General features: G+C 36.5%; 1 long non-coding RNA gene and 1 pseudogene across 2 annotated transcripts in view; both read right to left on the bottom strand.

The window, feature by feature from the left end:
- LOC310891811 overlaps positions 1–16,574 on the bottom strand; it is a 294,710-nt gene that overhangs the window by 24,879 nt on the left and 253,257 nt on the right. The window lies entirely within an intron of this gene.
- The window catches only part of LOC310891797 (adhesion G-protein coupled receptor V1-like), a 74,727-nt pseudogene that overhangs the window by 13,606 nt on the left and 44,547 nt on the right, over positions 1–16,574 (bottom strand). The window contains exons 24-34 of the transcript in view: positions 15,172–15,781; positions 14,010–14,225; positions 12,817–13,032; positions 11,374–11,618; positions 10,998–11,179; positions 9,440–10,254; positions 7,805–8,014; positions 3,443–3,573; positions 3,085–3,184; positions 1,912–2,091; positions 190–353 (exon numbers count right to left, since the gene is read on the bottom strand). The product of the transcript in view is annotated as an adhesion G-protein coupled receptor V1-like (transcript). The remainder of the gene's footprint in view (positions 1–189; positions 354–1,911; positions 2,092–3,084; positions 3,185–3,442; positions 3,574–7,804; positions 8,015–9,439; positions 10,255–10,997; positions 11,180–11,373; positions 11,619–12,816; positions 13,033–14,009; positions 14,226–15,171; positions 15,782–16,574) is intronic.

Raw genomic sequence — 16,574 nt, 5'->3', positions numbered from 1 at the left:
CAGAGGTAGAGCTGCTTTCTGTGACTATTTGATCCCTTGTGATTTTAATATTAAGATTGAAACCATCTTTCTAAATGACAGTGAAATATAACACAGGGCTTCAAATAATGGCTGCAAGCTTTAGTTCCCAAAATATTACCCTTTTGAAATCATACAGAAAAGTACAGAATTAAAGGGTTTAGAGGTTACCTCTAGAATAGTAATATTTATGGCAACTGATGTTTCTCCTTCTTCTAAAATCAGTGAGCCAGAAGCAGGTACATAATCAGCTCCTGGTTCAGCCACAGTCTCTTCTGTCTGATTACTTACAGTGAGCAATCCTGTAACTGTGGCATAAGTAACATTGATAGTACCTGTTTAATTTGTGAGGAGAAAAAAAAAAAGAAAAAAAAAATTGTTTTTCAGTTCTTATATAATGTTCACTGGAATGGATAAAGACAAGAGATCAAATTCTCATCCACAAAATAAAAAGACTAACTGCAAAACAGAAGGATTAAAAGAGTTATCCAAAGTACATTGGAGCTAGTGTACCTTTGTTACCGTTATCAATATGCCTTCAATTTGACCTTTGCTGACTTGTCTGTCTGCATAGGACTCAAAAATCATTGGGTCCAAATGCATCCAGAAATTTGAAGTTCTGTGGACCATAAATATGAAATTGCTGAAAGACTAACTGGGACATCTCATGTACCATTAATATGAGTTTTTGCAACAAGGACACTTTTTGGGAATGACAGATATCTAAGAAAGGCTCTAAAGACAGTGCTGGGAAACACAGATTAATAAATCTAGATACTTTCCTGGGTAGATTGACAAACTTCAATAGAGAACAAAATTAGGGGACACATGGATAAATATTACCAAGCAGAAAAGTTATACATTATAGTTTTGAGAATAAAGCCACCTCTCGCTAATCTGGTAGGGTAAGTCAAGTGGCAAACATAAGGAGTATGAACCTGAAATAAAATGATAGATGAAATTAAAAGCTGCTCTATATGAAATAAAATGTAAGAGATAAAAGAGTCCTAATTAATAAATAAGTAACGATGCTTATTTTAATTCAGTGAGAGATCTTGCACTTACTATGAACAATTATCTTAAAACATTAGTTTACTGAATAGTGTTCAAAGAGTACACTAGAGTATGGACTGGTATTAAAAAATAAATGGAAAAATAGTGTCATTAAAATGTCTCTAAAACTCTCTGGTGTCTCCAGATCTTGAAAAGCACTGTAAATGTTACTTCATTTCAAAACAAGTATGGCAAAAGAAACAGCCAGATTATCACCGAGGTGTAAATATAGTCCAAAAAGGCAAATAGGAAATTATTATACATGTTTTCTCACAACATAAGTTGCTATTTTCAGGCAACAAACACAAGATTCATTTTTTTTTTTCATGAAGCACACTATTGTATTGTAGAATTGAATACTATATAGTTTAAAGGATGTTAATGGATAAATTGATTCAAAGAGGAATCAGAAATTGTCAGAGGAGACATAAATTGAATTCAATGGTCTGGACACAACTTTTTCCATGTGACATTCCTAAGGTGCTGACTTCCTGAAATTCAGAGAAAAAATATGTGGGATGTGTGTACATGTCACTTTTCTCATGTTTTTTATTTTTTCTGAAGAGACTAATGCTTTGAGACAGACTCATTAGACAAAAATATGGTAACCTTAATAGCCACCTGATTGTTACAGCTTTCAGATCCCTTGCTGTATTAATGAGGATTATGACTCTAGTAATAAGTAATATTTAGTTTCCAAGTCTGCAGAAAGAAGCTTAGAAGTTCTGAAAAAAATACCAACTGTAACAAAGATTTTTCCAAACTTTCATTATCATGGCTTTTATTTGCCTAATGATAAGCAAAACAAAACTTCCTTTCTCTTGGAGTTGTTATACAGACCTAGAGATCCAAATTCTCTGTTAATAAAAAGCTGAATTGTTTTGTTTTCTTCTGGGATTAAAACCACCCTGGATGTGGAAGCAAAATTCAAAATTCCATGTGGTTCATCACTAGCTTCTACTGTTAGAACAGCTTCATATCCTTGACTATCCAAAACAGCAGCACCTGTAGAAGAAACTCCTGCAAGAGAATCAGTGGACTGCAGTGAATGAAGTGTTATGCAACTAATATTTTTGTCTTACATTATTGTTAATATTACATTTAAATAACGTTCAGTAGCCATGCAAATACCACGAAACCAAAGCTCACTGAAGTATGTGGATGGTGTGGGACCTACACACATATATATACTTACATTCTATAACAAATAGAAACAGAAATTTTATGCATACCAAGTACAAAGTCACAAAAATGTATTAAAAAATAAGAAAACTTAACAGGCCAGTGCCAAATATCAACTTCCCTATATTTTAAAAGGAAATAAACCATTTTCCCAGGAAGTACCTCCAAAAGCTTAAAACGATATTCCACTTCACAATCATTACATCAATAAACTGATATGTTTTCCAACTATTGCTTTGATGAATAATTTTGCTCATCCCGTTGGGCCACAGTGACTCTCGGAAGTTGATAAGGCACCTCGCAGCAACACAATCCATGCCAAGTTAGTTTGGTGTTTGGACATTAATTTCAGTTTGAAAAAAGGTATTTCAGAACGGATGCAGTTTAAGGCTTCTTTTCTCACTATAATTTTAATGGCAAGAATAAAATATTCTGACCACCTTGAATTCAGGGACAGATCAGTAAGTCTGCAGCTTGACAAGATTGTTTAAAAAGATAAAAATATCTGCATGTTTCATGGCAACTCTATCCATGACATATTAGTAAACTCAGTTTGCATTAAGATTAAGGGAAGAAACAACCATTGAATTAAATAGGCAGAGTTAAATCAGGATTGAAAACCATTTAAGTGTATTTGTGGAGACACGGTGGGATTTCTATATACATACATAAGGACCAAGCCTATTTCAATAAAATGTTAATGAACTTTGCGTACTTTGCACCAGCTGTAGTTTGCTCAGTCCTATACCTCCAAAATGAAATAATAAAATTAAAAATATTATATTATTAAATGGTATTTTTAAGATGTAGCTGGCTATAGTTCTGCATTACCTTCTGTTTTGATGTTGTATAGGATGACTTGGTATTCTTCTTTTTCTTCAGGAATATGGTCATCCAGCAGATCAACATACACTGTTGTATTCAACGTCCCCTATTTGTTTTAAGGGTAAATTGATTAGCCATTATTTTATAAAACACAAGTGATATCATAATGACAAGTATTTTGAACAATTTCTTTAAGAAGAGTTAAGTATCAAGAATTGTAAGCTCCCTCCAGTTTGTAAGTCAAAAAGTGAGAAATTAAATAATCAAACCAAGAAAGAAGGACTGTTGAAAAGGCACACTTTTTCTCAGATCAGTTCTAATCACACTATTTTCCTGTAGCCAACATCACTGTTTATGGACTTACCTCAGGAAAAAAAAGTATTCCAGAATAGTTTGCAAAATTTTGTTTTACATTATGTCCTACTATCTTCCACTCAACAGTAACATTTCCCAGTCCTGGAGGAGTTCTTACGATGTGGAATTGTAATTGTTCTCCTAGGAATAAAGGACAAGATGCAGTGTTTCAGGGTCTCCTCTTCTACATGTTGGTTATAAAAATGAGAGGTCAAAAACATGCATCACACAGTTAAAGTATTTTTCCTGAAAGATATTGCTATTTTTGTCAGTTTGAATTTCACAGTAGTTATATACCACATTCACTTTTAATGCTGAAAAGAAAAACCTAAACTTAAACTCTTCTAGGTTTTTTTCTTCTGTTTTTAGTTCACACTTGGAAATAATTATGAACATATGAGGGAACTTGGTATAGATGAATAACTTAGAAAGGGAATGTTCATGAAAACATGCGCAAACATTAGAGCAATACAAGTCTGTAAACTGTACAAAACAGTAACTACTGTATGTACCAACAATAATAGTAGTTTTCTACAACAGTTCCCTGGAAAGAATACACATTATCTGAACATTTGCACTGTCTTGTGACTTTATTCAATGCATGCAGAAAAAAATGCTTATAATTATCTGTAAGTTCCGTTTATGTGAGTTCGAACTTACAAATATGGTCACTGTTAGAAAACAAAACATTCAGAAAATGTTAATAATTTCTTATAATCTCAGAGGTAATCAGTATTGCTGGACAATGTGCATATAAAGGAAGCAAATACTATGGTATTTTGCACATTTATAACATTTAACCCCAAAGGCACTTTAATTAAAAAGAGTAGACCTCTTAGTAGGCTTTGTAAAATGTGGAAATTGTTTTATATTCACAAGTTTTTCACAAAATTTCCATTAAATATTTTAAATGTGGACATGTGAAATTAGCATGTTATATCAACATGGAATAGATCAGTAGGCAATATTTTGCAAAACATTCACAATAGAGGACAGATGGTTATTTATAATAGGTAGGTACATGGCATTCATATTTCATATGCATTTTTCAGGTCCACAGAATTTAAGTTCAACAGCACATTTTGTCCTGCATTGGCTTTCAGAGATATGAAATATGCAGAAATCTACAATTCTGAGATTTTTGAAAACAATACATGAGATTTCTTTTGCTTATTGAAGAATTAACAAAACATAAGATAATGTTATAATAACATTATGCTGCCCAACTAGTCCCTTTGATTATGCAATTTAGAGAGCAGCAACTTAGGATGCTGTCTTGCTATTCTACTGTATTACCTTACAGAATTGTACAGCATTGTACAGCTAAAACTGGCAAGAAAAATCTGAAAATTTTCTAGTTACATTTATTTTTTGTAAGGAAGAGTCAGAGATATGCATGTATATTGGCTACCAATGAAAGAGAAAGGAATTCTTAACTTCAAGAGCCCTTAATATACTTAAATAAAATTTAATATTGTAAAGAAGTAATACAAAAACTGTATACACCCATTTTCAAATACATAAATGTGCTATTCAGCCCCAACATTTCAAACTTCAGTTAAGTCTCAGAGATGTCAACATTGATGTCGACATTGATGTCGACATCTTTGGCTTAAGTTGGTCCATGTTGCTTCTAAGAAAATTAAGGAATTCAAAATTTATTGATATCACAAGGATTCCACTTCTACAGTCAAATATCTGGATGGTAGACTCCCAATTTACAGGTTCCTCTGAGGCTAAATCATTACAGTGTTTAACACTGCACTGCAATCCACTATGTTCTATTTGAGAATTTTGCATATCCATTACAAAGAAATAAAGATTTAAAAGAAAAGTGGTTTCAATGGTTTAGTACCATTGGGAAAACACACACACACACAAATAAGGCAAAGCTTATTTCAATATATCTCTATAAGTTATAATGAATTTTCATTGAAGACTGGGAAAAATGCTTTATGATATAGAAAGCTGTTCCACTATAATCCAAACACTGAGAAGAAACTTGAAGTCATTATTACAGATTCCAAGTAGTTATTTACTGATCCATGTTTCCTACCAGCTTTACCAAGATTTTTTTGGTATTCCTATCCAGAAGAAATGCTAATATGAACACTAATTGATTTCTGAAGATTGAAAGTGTTATTAGGCTAAATTCAATATTTTTTTTAATATTTAATCCTTATCCATACTTTTACATTTCTACATTGTGACTTAATAAGTGATGCATCTCTTACATAGAGAAACAAAGAGGTGGGTATTTATCGCTGTGAAGAAGGGAGCATCAGCCGCTCTCCTCTTCCTCATTACTTTAAGCTACTGCAGTGCATTTTCTTGTAATACAGTTACACAACTGTCGCAGACCCCTGTCCAATAAAAAAATACTACACTTATCCTCAATAAGGTAAAAAATAACATGCACATTGTGAAAACAAAATGTATTCACTTAACAGAAAATTTTCAATAACACAATAACTGTAAAAGTAATGATATTTGGATTTATGTCTGGTAAATTTTGCTTTCGAATGAAAAAAATATTTTGACAAACTAAAATAATCTAAATGCCTTAGCTCTTTTGCTCTTTCTCTATTTCTCCCTTTTTCTCTCTCTTTTTTTTTTAATCAAAGACACTTAGTTCACTTGTTTTGTTTCTGGCTGGAAGGCAATGAACTATTTCTTTTCACAACCTGGAAAAATAATATAACTATATATAATAATAGAACTATAGCCAAGTACTTCAGTTTCAAGCAGCCAGCATTTGGTAGCATGCTATGAATAACATTTAACCAGTTGAAAGTATTCAGGGACTTTGGGACTGAGACAGTTTGTATTAATTCCTTGTGCTCATTAACAGCTCTTCTTAGCTAATCATATCACATCTGGCTTGGCACAGAATTAACACAAACCATACCTAGATAAAAAACCAAAGGTTATGATGCCCTTTCATGTTGGGAAAACAAAACAAAAAACCTTTGGTTGAGAAAGCCATTTTTCTTCAAACAGAAAATGTAGTGCACACATTAGGGGACAAGTTCCTGTTTTGTGAACTTTCCCTGCCCATCAGTTCAAACATCAGAGAAACGTGATACTGCAATACACTGAGATTCCATCAAAGGCCACCTAAAGCAATCACCACCAGTACTATTATCATCCTATGCAAAACTGCATCAAACTGTAGATGAAACATGCCGTGTATTCTTTAAAACAATAGTAGAAATGTTTAGTACATACCAAATTATTATTGTTCTTTCTCAAATGTTTGCTTTCTCTTATAATTGCTACTTCCCAAATCATCTGCCATAAAAAAACATCAGGTTCATGGGACAGACAAAGGGAAGATGTTACCCTAGTGTTTCTGCAGGAATGTTTTCTAGAATATTTTAAATTCTTTGTAAGTCGCTGATAGATCTGATTTGCTTATGACTATTAGGTGTGTGTATGTTGGCAGTCATGAAGTGGGCTGGCAGGAGCCTCGTGCAGGCCAACAAAGAGAAGGGCAGAGTCCTGCCCCTGGCGGGGAGCAGCCCCAGGCACCAGGGCGTGCACCCTGATGGAGAGCAGCTTGACAGAAAGGGCTTGGGGTCCTGCTGGACACTGCACTGGGCAGGAGCCAGCAACATGCCTTGTTACTAAGAAGGCTGATGGCATTCTGGGCTGAATTAGGCCAAGTATCCCTAGCAGGCTGAGAGAGCTATCCTTCCCCTCTACTCTGCACTGGTGAGGCTGCACCTGGAGCACTGGGTCCAGCTCTGGGCTCCCCAGTGCAAGACAGACCTAAACGTACTGGGAAGACTCCAACAGAGGGACACCGAGGTGATCAAGGGAAGGGAAGAGAGGCTGTGAGAGCTGAGACTGCTCAGCCTGGAGAAGGGGAGGCTCAGGGGGATCTCATCAGTGTCCTTCAATACCTGAAGGGAGGGTGGAACAGGACAGAGCCAGGCTCGTGTCAGTGGTGCCCAGGGACAGGACAAGAGGCAGCGGGCACAAACTGGAGCACAAGAGGTTCCCTCTGAATATCAGACAGCACTTTTGTGCTGTGTGGGAGCACTGGCACAGGTTGCCCAGAGAGATTGTGGGGTCTCCCTCCTTGGAGATACTCAAAAGCCTGGACATGGTCCTGAGCAACCTGCTCTAGGTGGCCCTGCTTGAGGGGGAAAGGACCAGATGACCTCCAGAGGCCCCTTCCAACCTTAAGCATTCTGTGATTCTATGAATGCTTGCAAGAGTTCAAAGTACATGTCAGGTATGTGGATATTCACTTCTTGCTGGTGTTCTCTGAACAGTGAAACACAATCATTGTGAGTCATTATCAACTGAAAGCACAAAGATGGAAACTGGCATTAAAATTTGAGCGTGGTCAACACAAAGAACACACCTTCACAACCAATAACAGATCTTGAGGCTGTATGGAAGCTTATAATTCCTGCCACATTGTCACTTGCCAGAATAATCACTGTGACAGTGTCAAAACTGGGCAAAATTCGACTCCCTCCTTCAGTATGGACCAGGCTGATTTCAATACTTTCATCATCCTCTGGCTCTGGATCATCTATAATGGGCAGCGTGACCATCTTCTTTGTTTCACCTACAAGGAGAAGAACGTATACAACCGTGTGTCCACTTGGAAACCACCTTGTAAAAAGACTCAATCATCTCATTTTGAAAATAATTAAATACATAAAATATATTAAAATTGCATGAAACAAACTTATTTACCTTTCTGGAAGTCAGTGAATGTCATTATGAAATTTTATCTAATTACTATTGATCAGTCACATTAAGCCAATAAAACGATCACATCATTAAATATACTATGTAGAAATTAATTATATAGGAATTATTTCGGAGTGCCTAGAATTCTTTATTTTCATTACAAATTCTATGACTTTAAAATTTAACTTAGAAAAGGGGAATATCATTCTTGAAAAAAAAATAAATTGCCAGGTGCTAAGCTCTCCGATGAACCATTTACACAAGGGTGTACATTCAATATGAGTACATTTACTGAGCCAGGGAATGCATTGAAATGGGATGACATTTTGTTAGTTCCTTGCCTTTGGGACTATCAAAGAATAATAATGTAAGCAGCAAACACCGTTAATCTCTAGTCGCTATATATCCATTAAAATTTACAACACAATCCTGTTGTTCAGTGCGTGTGCATAACCCAGCTGTGTTTTATGATCATTAGAATATCAATTTACAGAATACATATGTATTTCCTGCTAGATTGTCTTTCAAAATACTTCAAAATCAGTTTTTACTAAACTTGTAACTGGTAATGTAATTACATGTCAGCCTCACAATCATTGCCAGCAGCCATGCCTTACTATTCAGATGATTTATCAAGCTAGCACACTAGAATCTTTACTACGCACCTGGAAATTGCTTTCAAAATATCAGTTCGATTAACTCAGACTTTGAAAAAATAAAATACAGCATAAAATACAGCATGCTGCATGGTACTTAAGTAATGTCTGAGAGGGACTTGTTTGTCCTGTTTGCAATTCTTTTAAATATGTTCTGTTATGTTACGTTTAAATATGTTTTGTTATGTTACAATATGATCTCAGAATTTAAAGAGATGTCATGAAAAATTAGTACTGTAGTGACCGAGGGCTAACAAAAGACCACTTAGGCCTGATTCTCATTTCCATTATCCTTGCTGTAACAACTATCTTCGACTTTATTAATCCTTACTTATGTGGTAAAGGAAATCTTTAGAGTGCAATATTTATACTGCAATATTTCTTTAATAAAAACCCTTAGGTATTTATTGTGCTTAGATATTTCATTGTGCTTTGCTACCACTGTGTGTGTTCTGCAAGATAATGCTACATGCTAATGAACAACCATACTCTTTTGCACGTGTATCCTTAGCATTCAGGAAAATTTAGCCTAAGAAGAAGATATCAGTTGTCAAAACATCCACAGTATCGTGTACTTGTCACGTTCTTTTTTCTTTTTCTTAGTTTTACAAAACAGAAGCCAAAACGAGAGCTTGTCTCACCTTCAGCAAACACCAGAGTCTCACCGACACCTATAAAATCCAAGTTTGGAGTAGCAGTCCCACCAATGACACGCCATTCCACTGTCACTTGTCCCAGGCTGCCTTCTGTTCTGTGTATCATTAGCTGCACGTTGGTCTGAGGACGTTCCTCTACTTCAACATACAGACCTTTCTCTGTTGCATTGGGACTTACACCGTAGATCTTAAACACTCCAAATGCGTCTCCATTCATCATTATGATAACTGTGGAGGTATTTGGCTGTCCTATGGTTGGTTGGTTTTTTGAGCTGGCTGAGACGTTCATCAGTTCTGCTTTCAAAAGGGTTATAGTGAATCTCTCATCCAGTTCTGGCAGGCTGTCAGGCAGTATGGTAACTGTTAGATTTGCAAACTCTTCCCCTTCCTGCATTATGGCCCACTGTCTTGTAACAGGTTCATAATCACTGCCAGCGATGGCTTGTGTGCTGAAGAGGGCGAATGCACTGGTAACGTTTTTCTTGTAGGTCCGGAACCCTGAAGTGTTGTTAGTTAATGGGCTGATATCTGACGTCAGCCAAAGGCAGAGAGGAATCCCTGAGGCACTGGAAAATGTAAAGGCTGAACATGCTTGTTCTTTTAGGCACTGAGCTGCACAGGAATACACAGGGTCACTTGCTGCTGACACATTCACTCTGGTCTTGGATGGTTTGTCAGGAATTCCTTGTACAGGAGGCTCGTAGTAGGCCAGGATATCCTGACCTTGCTCCACAGCAAGAGCTACAACGTCAGTCTCAGAAGTGCTGTAGAAAATCTGCAGCTGACCAAATCTTCCCTCACTAAAAGACATTATAATAAAATAAAGTTCTGTTAGTTGACAAAGGATGTCTAATATTCTACATGTTTCTGGGTTAATAATAGAAGTGAACAAAATCAACTGACCCTTTCTGAATTGCTGAAAAATTCCAAATAACACATCAAAATGCATTCCCTTTGAAACTAGTACCAGAATAACTGAGTTATCTTATTTTTTTGTGGATAGCAAGTTTGATTATTTATAGCTTAGGTAGTAGTCTGTTAAGAATGCATATTTGTAAACATTTGGTTCTAGGAGTTAACTTAGTCTTCTTCAGGACTTGGCAGCTCTCCTTACTTGCAAGGAAGAAAAAGCCGGTGACACCCAGACTTATCATCCTTCCTCTAGGATCACATGCATAAAACCTGTTTTCCTTCTCTTATTTTCATCCTGTAAGGGCTGGCCATTTTGTCCTCCTGTTCAAATCACAGGAACAGGCTACCATGCAGGTTTAAATGATTTGATGATTAAACGGACAAAATGAATAGTACACTGTGTACGCTGAGTTTACATTGTGCATTTCAATGTATACTACGTTTAAGTAATTTATGTAATACACAGACATCTACTTCAAAAACAATGTGTTTGAAATGAAAATACATTGAGATGGCAGATCAAAGAATTGATGCACATATTTTTATGAGAGGAGCATGAAATTTGACATTATAGTGGAAACAAAAGTGAAGAATAAATAGTAATTACAAATAAAGCAAACATTATACAAACCTTCGCCTGACTGTTATGTTTGCCAGCAAATTTCTTTCTAGTGGCTCCTGAACTCGATATAAGGATTGATGAAAGAAAACTGTGCCATAAGGATTATCATTGGCAGGTATTATAATACTTGCCACGCCATCTAACCCAATAGCACCACCATTGGAGGCCTGAGTTAATTCTACACGGACAATCTCAAAGAGAAGAAAAGAAAAAGAAGTAATGCAGCTAGACAATTTGTGGTTTTTCTAACAATAATTACAAGCAAAGTATAACATGAAATTATAGCACCTTCCTGCCGGAACATTTCTTGTTTTCCATCATACATATTTCTAGAACAAGTCAAAATTAATACCATCTTCAAGGAAGATGTAAGTGCTTGACTTACTTCTTCTATTTCTGGAACATCATCAGCCAGGATTTCCAATAGTAGCATCTGAAAGGCTTCCCCAGGGGCAAAAGTAATATTGCCTGAGGCAACCTGCAAGTCCTCATCAGCAGGGTGTCCACCAATGGTAGCAACCCACTCAACAGTAACGTTACCAAGTGTCCCAGCATTGCGGATTACTGGCAGATTTATGGGTACTGATCCAGATTCAGGCTCCTCCACAGTAAATTCGGTCATCTGGAACACTGAAGTGCAGCACAAAGAGGTGTATTTCATTAACAGTAATATTTAAAATAAAAACACCATCCTAGTTACTGAATTATATATTTTATTTCACTTGATTGCATTCATTTGCACAATTAAAAAAATGTTAATCAGGTTTAAACTTCAAATTGAACTTTCAGTATCATTTTATCTGCAAATAAAATTGGCATGAAAATTCAGCCCCCACCCAAGAGTTTATTCCAACGTATCCATTGTTCAAGGCTAGCCATGATCTAAGTTTTTAGAAGACGGTCAGAAGGTAATTTTTCCCAGTGAGGAAATTTTTTATCATTTTTTATGTCACGTATGGAAAAAATGTGTCAACATATTCCATCTAAATTGTTTCAAATATAAGTCTTTCTTGTATAAAATCTTTAGTTGTTAAGAATGAAGTTAATGAATTATCCATGTGGAATTATTTACTTTTGTCAATTTCCTTTACATTTTGCTGATAAAATGGAATAACTGAAATAAAGTAGGGTACTAAAGGGAGAAAGAGTAAGTCAAATAAAATGGCTGGAAAACATACACCAGAAATACTGAAATAGAAAAAATAAATAGAAAAGATAAATTTCTAAAATGTCATTAAATTTTTGAAATTACCATTTTTTTCTCAAAACCTGTGTAATGAAACTATTTTTGGAAAGTGTCCACAATCCATTTTACTGATAATGATAGAAAGAAGAAAAACTACAATAACTAACAACCAGAACATACAAGAACGCAATTTAAGTCATATTTGTACTTTCCAATTTCCCCAGATATTTAAACCTGCTTTGCCTGATTATTTTGTAAAACAATGACACTGCACTATCTAAACAGGTTTTGGCATGTAAACTTAAGCTTCAAGCTATTGCAGAAATGCAACATTTAGAATAGATAAAAAAATACAAATTAAATTAAAATCCATCCCCATTAGGAGACTCCAAAATCCACCTTCGTCTCACAAAATCTTGATATATAAGTTGACTGAATGCTTCAATTTCGCTATATAAGGGCACCATTTGCCCTTACTTACACGTTTTAATTTAGTTTATCTTATTTTGTCCTTTACTGTGTTCATCCAGACTTCCCTTTTTGTATTCTGAAAATTTTTATTCCATTGCCCAGTAATAACTCACCCACAAATCAGCAGATTGCTACTGGACAAGAGAAAATATGCAAATAAGACTCATTTACCAAAGGATCCAAACGGGTCATCAGAAGCCTCAATGGTTATGACTGCCCTCGTCAAAGATCCAAGCAAGGCTCCTCCTGTCGTTTGATTCAGCAGCTGAACATAAAAGGACTCCTCAACTTCAGGATTGATATCATTAATTATATAAATTGGCACAGCTTTACTTGTTTCTCCTTCTAGTAAGACAACATCTGATGAGGCTACACTGTAGTCCTCACCTAGATTTGTACATGAAAAAATAACAAAACAATCAAAACACAGAAGAATATTAAGGCATTCTGGTTCATTATGAAACATCACTAATGTTTATCAGCACTAATATTTATCTGTTCTTTTTGCATTCCCTTGTGTTCATATGTTGGTGTGTTTTTTTGTGTTTTTTTTTTCTTTATCTTCATACCCAGAAAATACAATTGTTTATTTCCTAGTGCCTTTTAGATATCTGGATGGATGAAAATAAATCTCATCTTGGCCAAAACAGAGTTTACACTGTCAGTCCAAGAAGCAATTACAAAAGGTCCATTATTATCTTCCATTGAGAAGATCACACAACTGTGACATTTCTATATTTGATTTCTGATAGTTGTCTGGCTTTCCAAGAGATAAAATGAAACAGAAGTACCTTTTTCAAAGGAGATTTTACTAAAGGACATAAGGTCACTCCTTCCCTCGTGGAGCTTTTCAGGGATCACCTGAGAGCTTTACCTTTCATTTGCAAAGTAAAAGTCTTCTTGAATTGTGCTTAACATTTGTCTGTTTCACAGAGGAGTCACCAGCTCTCAATTTCCCTCCAAGAAACTCAAATAAGCCATGTATGGTAGGTTGAAATATGTACAAAGGACTAAGTACTAGCTATATATACTACTACAGGATTTTTTATTTTATTTTATTTTTTTGAGAAAGTGAGTGGCCACCAGGGAAACAAACAGCCAATTCCTTTCCTTAGTTTTCTTGCTAGATTCTTCAGTGATGATATCTCTGAGTTTTTTTAAATTTGATGTAAGGTCTCTTCTATAGGACCTGAATTCCTGTCTCCTAAGTACACTCAGTAAGTATCTCACACTTTGGTATTTTTTCTACTTGTTTTACTAGACTGCATTCAATACACACTTGCTTGCTTTGGTTACTCGAAGCATACAGTATGCTCTTTCTGGTTTAACACAGAATGTGTATTTCTGCTATTTTGATTTCTTACCAGCTGTTGCAGTTATTGGCATAGCTTTGAATTTCACAGAAACATCTGCAAAAATTCCCCCAGTTCTGGTCACGTTAATGATTGGTCCAACATAATTTTCAGCAACTCGCACAGCTGAAGCTGAAAGCTGAAGTGTTCCAAAAGCATCATCATTGGCATTGATAATTACATGAGCTATAGTCTCACCCACTGATCCAAGACGAGGAGAATTTACAACTGAAATATGAAAAAAACCTCTTACAGCAAGCCTGAAATGCCTCCTATATACGGCTATACTGTTCATATACATACACCTGAGTTTAGTGGATGGCCACTACTAGCTTTCAATAAAATTTTCATTTTAGATTTGGACAAAATATAACTACAAACTGCACAAGCATATTTTTGATGTTTGAATTATATTATGTCAGAAAATCCACATTCTTACTAACTTATTATTCTACCCTGCTGTGGAGCATACAAAACACCAGTTCTTTGAAGAGGTGAGGTACTAGCAAAATTACTTATTTATTTGTCCATAGGACAATAGAATTTTACACTAGCAATGATGAACTATAAGTAACCTTTCAGTTTCCCAGTAGAATTTTTTGTAGTGTTTCCCTTAAAAATCAAGATTAATGTGGGAGAGTCATGGGGGAGAGGGAAGGGAAATTAGGCATGCCAAGAAGCTCTTAAGCATAAATAAGGCTGTAATGACCTGAATTTATCTGATCGGGCAAACATCCTCTACGCTAAAAAGCCAGCATGAAGCTGCAATTCTACACCACTTAATGTTTAAAAGGCTTTTTTCGCTTTCAGTAAGTGCAACTAGCTTATTTCCTATCATTGTGCTTTACAGAAACAACAGGTGAGCAGGTATTAGCACACAAAACCAATACAGTAATACAGTTGGCCTAAAACACCTGGGATAAAGCAGATGCAGAAGGGAGAAAGAAATGTCCACCCCTGACAAAATTTTGTAGTAAAGGAAATATATGCTGACACACAGAATCTTCATACTTAATGTGAGATACTCTGACATATAACTTACAGGATTCTTAACTATACAGAGTTAGGCAGAGGTAAAATTTTACTGTAATTTCAATTGCTGCATTTTATCCTATTAAATATAAATATTAGCCTACATATTTAAGCTTTGGGTTTACATATGAAAGACACTTACTTGGCCGATCCTGTACTTTGTCGATCAAAACAGTATTGTTTAGCTCCACAAAAACAGATTCTGACCTCTCAGGATCATAATCATCCAAAATAGGCAAAGATATTGTGGCTTCGCTTTCATTGGCTGCGAAGATCACATAACCAGTAATGGGTATATAATCTTCTCCTTGTATTGCTCTAACAACATCAGGTGGAAGAAAGGGTGACTTTTCATCATCACCTAAAGTTCTGTATGTAACCACTACTGTACCAAGAAGACCACCAAGCCTTACTATTGTCAGGGAGATATTTTTTGTTTCTTCCTCAACTTTTATTGGTCTGTTTCTCTCAGAAAAGATGAACAGTCCATATGGATCATCATTAGCTAAAACTGTTAATGTTGCATTAGTGTGATTTCCAAGACGACCACTGGACACATTGATGATCAAAACTGAAAACACCTGATCCAGTTCAGGCACGTTGTCAGGAGAAACTTGTATGGTAATATTTGCTCTCACTTGGCCAACATCAAATGTTACATTCCCATATGCAGAGACCAGGTCTTCTGTAAGATCACAGACTATGACCCAATACAGAGTCACCTCAGACAGGGCCCCATGAGTTCTCACAACCTAAGTGGAAAACACAAAGATTTATGTATTTCTTTGTACTATAAGAAAGAAGAACATAAAAGTGTAAAATGGCATACAGCAAAGTCACAGAATCACAGAATATCCTGAGTTACAAAAGATCCACAGGGATTATCAGGTCCAACACCTGACTCCACACAGGACCACCCAAAATCAAATCGCATGTCTGACAGAGTAGTCCAAATGCTTCTTGAACTCTGGCAGCTCAGTGCTGTGACCATGTCCCTGGGGAGCCTGTCCCAGTGCCCGACCACCTCTGGGTGCAGAACCTTTCCCTAACCCCCAGCCTGACCCTCCCCTGTCCCAGCCCCATGCCGTTCCCTCGGGTCCTGTCGCTGTCCCCAGAGAGCAGAGCTCAGCGCCTGCCCCTCCGCTCCCCTCGTGAGGGAGCTGCAGGCCGCCATGAGACCTCCCCTCGGCCTGCTCTGCTCTGGGCTGAACAAACCCAGGGACCTCAGCCGCTCCTCATACTTCTTGCCCTCTAGACCCTTCACCACCATAGTAGCCCTCCTTTGGATGCTCTCTAATAGTTTATGTCCTTCATATATTGTAGCACACACAGTGCTAGAGGTGAGGCTTCACCAGCACAGAGCAGAGCAGGACAATCCCTTCCCTTGACCATCCAGCATTGCTGTGCCTTATGCTCCAGAACACAGTTGACCATTTTGGCTGCTAAGGCACACTGCTGGTTCATATTTCTCTTGCTGTCAAGCAAAACCCCCAGATCCCTTTCCATGGGGCTGCTCTTCAGCCTCTTGTCCCCAGGCCTGTCCGT

Source organism: Anser anser (assembly GCF_964211835.1).
Source record: "Anser anser genome assembly, contig: HAP1_SCAFFOLD_100, whole genome shotgun sequence".
NCBI lineage: Eukaryota > Metazoa > Chordata > Aves > Anseriformes > Anatidae > Anser > Anser anser.
This window is presented reverse-complemented; position numbering and strand designations above follow the sequence as displayed.